Here is a 13,084-nt window from a genome sequence, read left to right on the forward strand (position 1 = left end):
GTTCAGCATTTTTCGAATACAGTTAGAGATATTTAAATCTTTCCAATAAAAGGAGAAGGTGGATTTTTAAAAAATCCACTATATGTCTCTAAATCATTTTCATTTTATCTAAAGAATGGGGAATTTAACATCTCCAGAAATATCTGGCTTCCTTTTTTTTTTTTTTTTTTATGTAGTCAGTAGGTCAAAAAAAAAAACCCACATGTAGTAATAGGAAGTGAACATATTATACACATTTAAAAAATTTGGTCATATATATATCATTTAAACCTGAGTCCTTTAAACTTTGTTCCTATAGAATTTTCACTGTATATTTTCACACATATATATCTATTTTTTATGTTTATCCATACGTAAATACTTACACACAGTGAGGTTATTGAGAAAGTAGTCTTGGAATCCAGATACTAAAACCACAACACTTTAGAATTGGAAACCATACAATTGTGTTTATTCCAGCTCTATCATTATAGAAAGGGATACTTGGGCTGAGAGAAGTTATTTAGCTTGCTTGAAGATCTTTGGATTCTGGTCCTGAATTTGCCACATAATAAATATTGCACTTAACCTTGAGGGTTTCTGTTTCCTCACCTGTAAAATAGGTCCACTGGAAGACGATTTTTAATTTAGTTGAATGTATCTGATTTTGCAAACACGGGGGTTTTGGAGCATGCAAAAGAGGATGATGTTCAGGAGTCCAAATGACTAGTCAGCCCAACCTTTTTAACCAATGGATTCATTTATTTTGGCCCTGGACAGGTATTAGCTGTCCTTTAAAAGGTTGGCTTCTGGCAGTTTGGGTTTCCCCCACACATTTGCTTCTGTGTATTTTTACCAGCCCTCGACTCAGAAGAATCCAATTAGAGTCAATTCCTTTAATGCAAGTGGCAGCAAATACTAGACTATCCAGAATTGTCAGAATCTTGTTTCCTGCTTTACCCAGCCGTCTTGTCTCCATTTTACATAGTTTTCAGCTTTGCTGGAGGAATAGGCCTGTTGTACTTTTTGGAATTTCCTCAGCCACTCATCATTTCAGGCTGAACATTAATGATTTATCCAGCAAAGGTCATTAAAATTGACTGTAGTCTCTGAAGAAAGGATAGTTTGTCAAACCCACATCTTAAGACTAATTGGATATATTTTGCATGAATTGTGATTAATGCAAGGTAATTTCAGAGGATGGCTTTTGCTAATTAATAAATCAATCACATTGACTCATCTTAGTAGACTGAACTTTAAAAGTTCATTACTGACTTGCTCAAAACCAGAATCCCACACATACATAGTTTAGTGGTTTAAGGCAATTCTTAAGAAAGCAAACAGATTGAGCAATACTTTAATTCAGAAAGAAGTTGCTTAATCTGTGTCCTCTAAAAATAACGTGCCTGAGAAAGAAAAACTATAAAATACAGGCAATACACTAACATATTCCTGCTTCTTGATTGATTTCACATTTACAACAAAGCTCACATTATTATAAAAGATTTGGAAAGGTCATATGGAAACATCACACTACCAATAGAAGGATTTCTGAAGTAGTTGAAAGCACCAACTTTACCTAAAACAACAAAACAAAACAAAAAATGTAACCAAGTTGTTATAAATTGTCTGCTCTAAAGTTCTAGCGATCTTATGGAATAAATGCAGGCTATTATTATTATTATTATTTTTTGCTTCTGCCCAAAGCGAAGTTTAGTTATTTAAAAAGCCACTGGAATTGTGCTTCCAAGAAAGCAAAAATGGCTTGTGTTTTTCATATTACTTTGAAAGGGACAGACATGCCCTTCAACAGAAAGCAATAAGCTGCCATTCAAAGAATGGAGTTTCCCTGCAGCTAATGGCAGTGGGATCTGAATCAGATCATACACATACGTAGAATCTTTAGGACCAAACTACACACACACAAAAAAAATCAAAGCAAAGCAAAAAGCAAAACAAAACAAAACAAAACAAAACAAAAAAAGAAGAAGTGTAATTCAAGTCCTGTATAAATTAAACCTACAATAATTTTCTCAAAGTGTATTTTCTGTTTTCGGTTACTAGAGTATTCTAAAACTTTCTCCATGAACAAATAGGAATGTCCATATACAAAAAAAGTGGAATCTGGATTCCAGCCAGGAGGGGTTTGCAACCACGTAGAACAATTGGAGACTTAACGATCTGTAATATTCGTATTATATTCTATAATATTCACTGAAATAGACCTCAATGACTTTGGGCTACGGACTCCATGAATTTCTTCCACATGTGCTTCCTCTGGATGATACGGGAGGCAAGGGAGAGGGAGAGCAAACAGCTGCTTGAGATGGGAGGGGGCAGAGAGGTGAGGAGGAGAGGAGCTTAGGAGGACTGAGATCCTCATTACCTACCCTCAATAGCTGTGGCACAATAATTCTTTTCTTTTGGAATGCAAATATGGTATTTATAGCCAATCAGGTCTTTTGAGTGGATTAACATTTAGTCCTTTTGATATGGGAAGAAAGAAGGGGGAAGGAGAAGGGAGAAAGAAGAAAAGAAATTTAAAAAAATTAAAAGTAGGGAGAAATAGATTAATCCTGACAATAATATAATGATCTCGATAGCTAAACTACGTCGATGTTTCTGGGGTGCCAGGTATAGGCTAACACTTTCTTTTTATACTTATCCCCTAAATCTCCAATTAAGTAAACCTTACCCTAGCTGACACTCCCTCAGTTTCTTCAAATCTTTTAGTCATCTTTCTTGAGGGCATTTAATGTTTTTCCTACTTTAAATTCACACTCTTGCTAAAGACCATCTATGTAAGATAGGTGCACTATTCATGGCACAATTATGCGGTTCTCAGTTAAAATGTGATAAGGGAAGATATGGCTGGATTCTCTTATGATGTAATGTAGTCTTTGAATGACACTTTAAACAGTCACAACTTTTCTCCATTGGGATCCCCATTCTGCCCCTCAAAGCTGTGTGACCTTGGGTACCTCTTCACACTTCAGTTTTGCCATCTATAAAATGGGTATAGCAATGGTATCAAGCCTTAAGCGGCATTATGGAGGCCAAATATGCTAATGTGTATGTTTGGTATAGAGTAAGCCCCAAATAAAGACTAGCCATTGTTTTCGTGGCCATTTTTTGTCTGTTGAGAAACTGTTAATGCAGCAACTTTCTCCGGGTTAGAGTTGGATTAACTAATAAGCTTCTAAGGAAAATATTAAAATTTCCCGTGATTTTCCACAGTGGCTATTTAATGTATATTACATCGAGCAAGCAGGTAAAGAAAAGCAATACTTTCAGGTGTAAATACAGCACCTGGATTGGGTTGATTTTGGTAATTTGTTTTTTTTCCTTAGACAAAGCTAGGTTTTCAAGCCAAACAGTACACAGCTGTAGAAAACGGTCCCTTAAAATTTCAAAAGGCTGCTCCGTATGGGTAATTACTATTATTATTATTATTTCAGACAGAGTCTTGCTCTGTCGCCCAGACTGGAGTGCAGTGGTGTGATCTCGATTCACTGCAACGCTCAAGGGATTCCCATGCCTCAGCCTCCTGAGTAGCTGGGTGTAAAATTACAGGCATGTGCCACCACGCCCGGCTAGTTTTTGTATTTTTAATAGAGATGGGGTTTCTCCATGTTGGCTAGGCTGTTCTGGAACTCCTAACCTCAAGTGATTCGCCCACTTCGGCCTCCCAAAGTCCTGAGATTACAGGTGTGAGCCACCTTGCCCAGCCCTGTATGTGTAATTATGTATCTACTTTTATTCTTGATGTTGTTTATAAGTACATTCCCTCTTGTTTTTCTTACTCATTCTTACCAATGGACTTAAACTTAATTTTATTGGACTTTACAAAGAATTAGTGATTTTTTTTTTTTTTTGAGGGAGTCTCACTCCCTCGCCCAGGCTGGAGTGCAGTGGCGCAATCTCGGCTCACTGCAAGCTCCGCCTCCTGGGTTCAAGCCATTCTCCCGCCTCAGCCTGCCGAGCAGCTGGGACTACAGGCGCCCCGCCCGGCTAATTTTTTGTATTTTTAGTTTAGACAGGGTTTGTTTCACCGTGTTAGCCAGGATGGTCTCCATCTCCTGCCCTCATAATCCGCCCGCCTTGGCCTCCCAAAGTGCTGGGATTACAGGCGTGAGCCACCGCGCCCAGCCGAATCAGTGATTTTATTGATCAAAAAGTATTGGTTGTTTTTTATTTATGTGACAACTTCCGCTCTTAAGTTTATGAATTCCTTTGTATATTAGATTATGGAAGTGTCTTTCAGAAATAAATACAATTTTAAAATATCTATCTATAGGTAATATCCACATCTCTGTGTCTATCGATAGAGAATAACATTTAGGGAAACGGAGAGGGGAGAGGGAGCTAGAATGGAAAGGGCACCTCACAGATGATTTGTCCCCTAACAAATTTGTGTTTTGTTTTGCTTTGAGATTTTACTTTTTTGCAAGAAGAATCTATTTAGGTATTAGTTGAATTTTTCACCGGTCAGGTCCAAAGAACAAGAGGGGGTGGGGAGGGGACGGCGGGAGAGTGTGGCAGGGTGTGGGCGGGGCAGGAAGAAATGGGGGCCCACCCTGAAGGCTTTCTTCGATCCTTTTCTCAGCCATTTTCCTCCTTCCCCAACCACAGAATCGCCCCGCGTGTGCAAGGAGCGGCGTGCCTCCACGCAGCAGCAGCAACAACAGCCGCGCGAGTGGCCGCAGCGTCCACGCCGCCCGCGCGAAGTCGGTGCGCACAGCCTGGCGCGAGTTCGAAGCTGGAGAGGGCTGTAAAATAGATTGGGGGGCGGGGGAGACCACGTGATTTTCTGGAACGCCGGCTCGCTTCTTTATTTTGATTCTCGAGTAAACTTACAATCCCCAAAATGCGTTCAGGGCATCGGAAAGAGTAAAGTCACGTTCCGCTGGAAAGGATCACTTCTTAAGTTCACATGAACCTATTCTTTGATCCTCCTTCATTGCTGCTTAAGATTTACTTCTCTTTCAAATCAAATAATGTGTTTCTTTCTCATTCTGAGAAAAGCTTTCAAGATGTGATTTCCCTTTTGAAAGACTTTGAAGTCTTTCCCCAGCACATCCTTTCTTAAAGGGATTTGGTAAGAGGAGATAGGCCTGGAGGCCAGGGCATTTTAAAGTCACTTTCCAAATACCCTGTGTTCCCTTAAAGAGTCTTGAATTGAAACATCCCAGCTGCTGGAGGACGTTTCCAAATGTGACTCTGTGGCTGCAACACCCTAACGTCTTCTCTCCTAGGACCCTGGTGGGTCATAAAGACGGACAGAGCAGAAAGGAAGCCGTGCTTTAGTTTTTTAAGTAAAACCACTTCCATGGGCTTGCTAAAACAGCAAGGATTCTCACATTTAGTTAGTCCTCTCTGTTAGGACATCAAGGGAGAAACAGCTGAAATCCAGGGCTGAACATTTCCTGGCGCGGCTAGATGTGAAGCTTCCAGTATGTGGAGTATCACCTTCATTCCCTCTGGGGGCATCTATATGGTTTGTGCCAGGTGGGAGCACCTGCCCCGTGGTGGCCAAAAATACTGACAGCAATTCAAGCTTCTCACTTCCGAATGAGATGTTTGTACACGAAGTGACCTTTAATTGTGTCTTAGAAACTCATGTCAGATCAACATGTGGTTTCACTTATTCAGGAGAGGTTATTACATTTCAAGCTGTTTTGTGTTAGTTTTTAGCATTTAAATGAAGTATTTTCTCTTTCATATATTTGATGTGGCTCAAAGAAGCTTGCTTCTTTTTCTTTTTTTTCTTTATAGATTTTATTGTTTGATTAGATCTTTTTGTCAAGTCAGATCAAAGATGGCTTTCCTTTCTTTAGGAGAGAGATCTTTTATTAAAACAAATCAATAGAACAGATTCCACAGTAAAGAGGCATTTTGTTTAAAAGATTTTGAAAAGAGGAAAAAGATTACAATGAGGGTAGAAGAGAGATGTTTTTATTTTTGTATTCTATTCGTCTGTCAGAGTTAGATGAAAGCAAATATTTTCGCATTCTCAACTTCAGATTTACTGTGGGGAGGCTTTGCAGACTTAGCTAGATAGACACATCCTTATGGAAGAATTCACTTTACCTTTTAGCATCTGGGAATATCCAGGAGCTGGTGGTTCCTCCCTACCTATCCCTGCTCCCTCCTAAGATCACGTAGATGCTGGATTCTTGGCTTTTTGGCATCTTTTTCAGATGAACTCCTTCACATGCTTCAAGAGAAAATGCAGGAGTTTCTAGATAGCATTCATGTTTTTGTAGCAACTTTTAGTTCCCTCTATCCAGGGGCTACCACAGTATATTGAAATGATGTGTTTACTTGGTGGCTATGCTGCTCTTTAGGGGCAGGAAAGGGCTGGTTCACCTTGTCCCTCTCCCTGCTTGTCGGAGCTCAACAAATATTTGTCAATCTGAACTGAACAAAGGCAGAAATGTGGTCAGTATTCCCTGTGCTATTTCTTTTTTCTTTTTTTCTTTTCTTTTTTTTTTTGAGATGGAGTTTCGCTCTTGTTGCCCATGCTGGAGTGCAATGGCACGATCTCTGCTCACTGCAACCTCCACCTCCTGGGTTCAAGCAATTCTCCTGCCTCAGCCTCCCGAGTAGCTGGGATTACAGGCACGCACCACTATGCCCAGCTAATTTTGTATTTTTAGTAGAGACAGGGTTTTTCTCCATGTTGGTCAGGCTGGTCTCGAACTCCCGATCTCAGGTGATCCTCCCACCTCAGCCTCCCAATGTGCTGGGATTGCAGGCGTGAGCCACCGCGCCCAGCTCCTTGTGCTATTAAAAAAAGATAATTAAGATTATATTGGGAGTATTTGGCAGTCACCAGGTAAATAACATCTGTAAAACATCATAGATGGAATATATGGATGTCTCTAGACAGCACTTATTATCTCACTCAATATGTGTTTTTCTTATCTGTCTCTTTTTAAAAAATTATTATTTTTTTTATTTTTAAATTTTTTGTAGAGACAGTGGTTTCACTGTGTTGCCCAGGCTGATCTCGAACTCCTGGGTTTAAGCAGTCCTCCCATCTTGGCCTCCCAAAGTACTGGAGTTACAGGTGTGAGCCACTGCGCCCAGCCAGTACCTGTCTCTTCAGCCTAAAACGTCTGCTCCATCAGGGCAGGATTTTGTGGTAAACATTTAGAACAATGCCTGAGACATAGCAATAGCTCAGAGGTTATTTGAAGCAATCTACACATTTCCTCTTTCCCATTTCCGGGCATGATGAAGGGGTAAATTAAGAACAGTCATCCAAATAATTCAAGTAAAAGACAATCTTGAGGCAGGGTGAGGTGGCTCACGCCTGTAATCCCAGCACTTTGGGAGGCTCAGGTGAGTGGATCACTTGAGGTCAGGAGTTTAAAACCAGCTTGGCCATCATAGTGAAACCCTGTCTCTACTGAAAATACAAAAAATTATCTGGGTATGGTGGTGTGTGCCTGTAATCCCTGCTACTCGGGAGGCTGAGGCAGGAGGATCGCTTGAACCCGGGAGGCAGAAGTTGCCGTGAGCCAAGATCGTGCCACTGCACTCCAGCCTGGGTGATGGAGCGAGAATGTATCTCGAAGAAAAGACAATCTTAAGTGGTTTGCCAATCCAGAAACCTCAGTTGTGTGGTTGCTACAGTTCTCCAGTTGCCTTGGCTGTGAGTGAGGACTTAGGCATCCAGAGAATACATCATGTATATAATAGTTGATGCCTCTCCAGTGCCCCAAACAATATTATCAGTATATCCTTTTTTTGTTTTGTTTTGTTTTTGAGACAGGGTCTTGCCCTGTTGCCCAGGCGGAGTGCAGTGGCATGATCTTGGCTCACTGCAACCTCCTGCTCCCAGGTTCAAGTGATTTTCCTGTCTCAGCCTCCCGAGTAGCTGGGATTACAGGTGTGCGCCACCACACTCGGTTCAATTTTCTATTTTTGTAGAGACGGGGTTTCTACAAAACCTGTCTGGCTATGTTGGCCAGGCCGGTCTGGAACTACTGACCTCAAGTGATTTGCCTGCCTTGGCCTCCCAAAGTACTAGGATTACAGGTGTGAGCCACTGCCCCCTGCCTCCAAACAATATATTCTTTATTCATTCAAATAATCAGGCAATTCCATTAAAACAATCAAAAAATGCATTGGGCCGGGTGTGGTGGCTCATACCTGTAATCCCAGCACTTTGGGAGGCCAAGGCAGATGGATCACTAGGTCAAGAGCTTGAGACCATCCTGGCCAACATGGCGAAACCCAGTCTCTACTAAAAATACAAAAATTAGCTGGGTGTGGTGGTGCGCGCGCCTGTAGTCCCAGCTACTCGGGGGGCTGAGTGAGGCAGGAGAATTGTTTGAACCCAGGAGGCGGAGGTTGCAGTGAGCTGGGATCCCACCACTGCACTCCAGCCTGGCGACAGAACGAGACTCCGTCTCAAAAAAAAAAAAAAAAAAAAAAAAAAAGCATTGATTTTTATATCAAAGTATCCTGAAGAAATGCTGAAACAAAAATTTTAAAGTATGTCTTTTTCTCTCCATTTCTCCTAACACACTTCAAAGTGTGGATGCTTAATAGAACTTTCTTGACTTGATCCCAGCCAAGGAAATTTAAAAAGTCAAAGCACTTGGTGTGTAGGATATAAGCTCCTTAGTGCCTGAAACCCAGTGAAGTCCTGCTCTCTGCTGTATCTTACACACCTGGCAGAATGCCTGGCATACAGTGGGTGTTGATGAATGAATCGTGTCTGTCTCAGCTACTGTTTTATAGATTGAACTTTAGGTACCATTTCAAATCTTGAAAAGTTCTGGGAGAAATTTCCCCTGCATTTACAATGTAGTGGTTGAATGGCTAACCATTTAATTTGAACCTTTAGGCGGCCACTTGTATGCGCAATTAAGTTTCCAACCACAGTTTGCTTGTTAATTACATATGGCCTGTGTAATTAACAATGTGTGTGAAATACACCAGGTTTTTGGTAATAGAAGAAACAACAAGGAAATATATATGTATATTTCAGAGAAATGAGCATTGAAGGAATTCTGGGAGTCAAAAACAAAAAAATCAAAGCAATTAGATAGTGTTTTCCCCTTCTTTACAGCCAAGGGCCTCTGATAGCAGGTGTAGGCTCTGGTAAAAAAAAGAAAAAAATTTTTTTTTTCTCAGGCCAATGCAGTCTGGCCAGCCTAATTTATTTACTCAGTGCATTGGTTAGCTTTTTTCAATTTTTCAAAATTTTTTTCTTTTTTTTTTTTTTTTTGAGACAGAGTCTCACTCTGTCACCAGGGCTGGAGTGCGGTGGCACAATCTCGGCTCACTGCAACCTCCGCCTCCCTAGTTCAAGCGATTCTCCTGCCTCAGTCTCCTGAGTAGCTGGGACTACAGGCGCTCACCACCACACCACCACCACGCCTGGCTAATTTTTGTATTTTTAGTAGAGACAGGGTTTCATCATGTTGGCCAGGATAGTCTCCATCTCTTGACCTTGTGATCCGCCTGCCTCGGCCTCCCAAAGTGCTGGGATTACAGGCGTGAACTAACGCGCCACGCTCTTTTTTTTTTTTTTTTTTTTTTTTTTTTTTTTTTAAGCAACAGGATCTTGCTCTGTCCCTCAGCCTGGAGTGCAGTGGGCGGATCATAGCTCACTGTAACCTCCAACTCTTGGGATTAGGGATCCTCCCGCCTCATCCTCCAAATTAGCTGGGAATACAGGCATGCTTCATCAGGCCTGGCTTTTTTATTTTTTTGTAGAGACAGGGTCTCGCTATGTTGTCCAGGCTGGGCTTAACTCCTGGGCTCAAATGATCCTCCCACCTCAACATCCCAAACTGCTGGGATCACAGGCATGAGCCACCATGTCTGGCTGTATTGGTTAGCTTTTGCTGTGTAACAAACCACCCGAAAAGTTAATAGCTTAAAGCAACAACCATTTTTTATAGGCCATATTCTTCTTCCTTTTTTTTTTTTTTTTTTTTTTGAGACAGGGTCTCACTCTGTTGCCCAGGCCAGAGTAGAGTGGTACGATCATGGCTCACTGCATCTTTGCCCTCCTGGGCCTAAGCCCCCCACCTTGGTCTACCAAGTAGCTGGGACCACGGGCATGTGCCATCATGCCAAGCTAATCTTTTTTATCTTTGTAGAGATGGAGTCTCACTATGTTGTTCAGGCTGGTCTTGAACTCCTGAGCTCCAGTAAGCCTCCCATCTTGGCCTCCCAAAATGCTGCAATTACAGGCATGAGCCACTGCACCTGGCATATTCTAGATTTAGCCAGATGGGTTGATCTCTACTGGGCTCTCTCATGTGTCTTTGGTCAGCAAGTCTAGGATTGCCTTGCTCCCGCATCCACTGATTGTCACAGATACAGATACTCAAGGGGTCCTTAGCTGGGACAGGTTGTCTCTGTTCTATGTGGTCACCCATCTTCTGCCTGGGTGATACAGGGTCTTGCTGTGTTGCCTCAGCTGGAGTGCAGTGGTGCCATCATGGCTCACTGTAGACTCAACCTCCCAGGCTCAGGAAAATCCCCCTGCCTTAGCCTGCTCAGTAGTTGGGACCACAGGCATGCAACTACCACACCCACTACTTTTTTATTGGTAGAGATGAGAGTCTCACTATGTTGCCCAGGATGGTCTCAACTACTGGCCTCAAGTAGATCCCACCTTGACCTCCCAAAGTGCTGGGATTGCAGCAGGTGTGAGCCACCACGCCTTCCATATATATTTTTTGAAGCTGTCTAATGTGACCAGAAGTACCTGGAATTGGATGCTCCTGATAGTTGTACTTTACTCACATTTCAAATTTAGCAATAGAGATTATAAAGAATTTTTATGTATACACACTTGTGCACACATACCCTACAGTCTCGGGAATGTAGATTAGACTCTTTTTTTTTTTTTTTTTTTCTTTTTTTGGAGATGGAGTTTCACTGTTAATTGCCCAGGCTGGAGTGCAATGGTGCGATCTTGGCTTACCTCAAGCTCCGCTTCCCGGGTTCAAGCAATTCTCCTGCCTCAGCCCCTCCTGAGCAGCTGGGATTACAGGCATGTGCCACCACGCCCAATTAATTTTTGTATTTTTAGTAGAGATGGGGTTTCTCCATGTTGGTCAGGCTGGTCTCCAACTCCCGACCTCAAGTGATCCGCCCGCCTCGGCCTTCCCAAAGTGCTGGGATTACAGACATGAACCACCGCACCGGGCAGACTCTTGAAGTTTGTAGGGAAGAGAGGTGTCTCAGCTAACTTGAGGTATTAAGGGAATGGCATATGGCAATAATAATAACAATAACCATCATACCAATAGCTGGGTCAGGATTGCTGCCCAAGTGATCTCATGCAAATCCATTATCCTTCATGAGCCTTGCTTTTCACATCTTATTTTCCTGTAAGACGTTAGAGAACTACTTGAACACTGTTTGCACAAGCACACTTTAAACTTTAGTGTATTACACATACATTAGCAATTATTATGCCCAGAAAGCACTAGCTTTTTTTTGTAGTTGAACAATGTAAATCTATTTTCAGATCCAATAAAAAAGGATACATTAAAATTATTTTCTTCTATGGCCGGGGGCGGTGGCTCACATCTGTAATCCCAGTATTTTGGGAGGCCGAGGCGGGCGGATCACCAGGTCAGGAGTTCAAGACCAGCCTGGCCAACACAGTGAAACCCCATCTCTACTAAAAATACAAAAAATTAGCCGGTCATAGTGGTGAGCGCCTGTAGTGCCAGCCATTCGGGAAGCTGAGGCATGGTGGCCGGCGCCTGTAATCCCAGCTACTCGGGAGACTGAGGCAGGAGAATCGCTTGAACCCGGGATACAGAGGTTGCAGTGAGCCGAGATTGTGCCACTGCACACCAGCCCCTGTGACAGTGTGAAACTCCATCTCAAAAAAAAAAAAAAAAATTACTTTCTTCTGCAGTAGGGATTGTCCAGGCAGAACAGCAACAACAACAACAACAAAAGAAAACAAAATAATAAGTTTATGATTGAAAATCAAATACCTTACCCAATCTTAAATTCCAACTTTTATTTATTTTTATTTATTTATTTTATTTTATTTTATTTGTTGAGATAGAGTTCACTCTTATCGCCAAGGCTGGAGTGCAATGCAATGGTACAGTCTTGGCTCACTGCAACCTCTGCCTCCCGGGTTCAAGCGATTCTCCTGCCTCAGCCTCCCAAGTAGCTGGGATTACAGGAATGTGCCACCATGCCTGGCTAATTTTTGTATTTTTAGTAGAGACGGGGTTTCACTATGTTGGTCAGGCTGGTCTCAAATTCCTTATCTCAGGTTGATCCACCTGCATTGGCCTCCCAATTTCCAACCTTTTAAAATTCACATTATTTTGATGATGATCACTGTGTTTGAGTAAGGATTGTGGGATCCTTGCCTTTGTGGGCTGAATATTGTATTCACAACATTGGGCACAAAACTAAACACAGTGCCTGGCTTCTAATAGGTGCTTAAGATGTCGTTTTTTGGCCACGTGCAGTGGTGGCTCACGACTCTAATCGCAGCATTTTGGGAGGCTGGGGTGGACAGATCACTTGAGGTCAAGAGTTCGAGACCAGCCTGGCCAACATGGTGAAAACCCGTCTCTACTAAAAATACAAAAATTAGCTGGGCGTGGTGGCGTGTGCCTGTAATCCCAGCTACTCGGGAGGCTGAGGCAGGAGGATCGCTTAAACCCAGAAGGTGGAGTTTGCAGTGAGCTGAGATCATGCCACTGCACTCCAGCCTGGGGGACAGAGTGAGACCCTGTCTCAAAAAAAAAAGAAAGAAAGATGTAGGGGTTTTTTTTTTAGTTTGTTTGTTTTTTTTTTTTTTAGTTTTTTTAAGGTGGCTTTCCGGCGAAAACCAGAAAGCCTGCGAGACAAATTCTAAAAGAGTTGTAACACTAAGATGTAGTTGTTGAACAATAAAATAAATGAATGAATAAATGAACGAACTTCTGCTGTGGGATGTTCTTTTTTTTTTTTTTTTTTTTCTGTTGAGATGGAGTCTCCCTCTGTCGCCCAGGCTAGAGTGCAGTGGTGCGATCTCGGCTTACGGCAACCTCTGCCTCTCAGGTTTAAGCGATTCTCCTGCCTCAGCCTCCCAAGTAGCTGGGATTACAGG

The 13,084-nt window shown here is 42.2% G+C and overlaps 1 long non-coding RNA gene and 1 other non-coding gene across 2 annotated transcripts in view; one reads left to right on the top strand and one right to left on the bottom strand.

Annotated features, from left to right (window-relative positions):
• The window catches only part of LOC112130341 (uncharacterized), a 57,182-nt gene extending 52,176 nt beyond the window's left edge, over positions 1 to 5,006 (top strand). The window contains exon 6 of the long non-coding RNA XR_008517022.2: positions 4,612 to 5,006. This is a non-coding gene — a long non-coding RNA (uncharacterized LOC112130341). The remainder of the gene's footprint in view (positions 1 to 4,611) is intronic.
• A 7,798-nt stretch (positions 5,007 to 12,804) lies between these two features.
• LOC112130393 (U7 small nuclear RNA) lies at positions 12,805 to 12,866 on the bottom strand. Its single transcript, XR_002912665.1, has one exon. It is a non-coding gene; the product is annotated as a U7 small nuclear RNA (small nuclear RNA).
• Positions 12,867 to 13,084: the final 218 nt, after the last annotated feature.

The sequence above is a fragment of the Pongo abelii genome, chromosome 21, assembly GCF_028885655.2.
Source record: "Pongo abelii isolate AG06213 chromosome 21, NHGRI_mPonAbe1-v2.0_pri, whole genome shotgun sequence".
NCBI lineage: Eukaryota > Metazoa > Chordata > Mammalia > Primates > Hominidae > Pongo > Pongo abelii.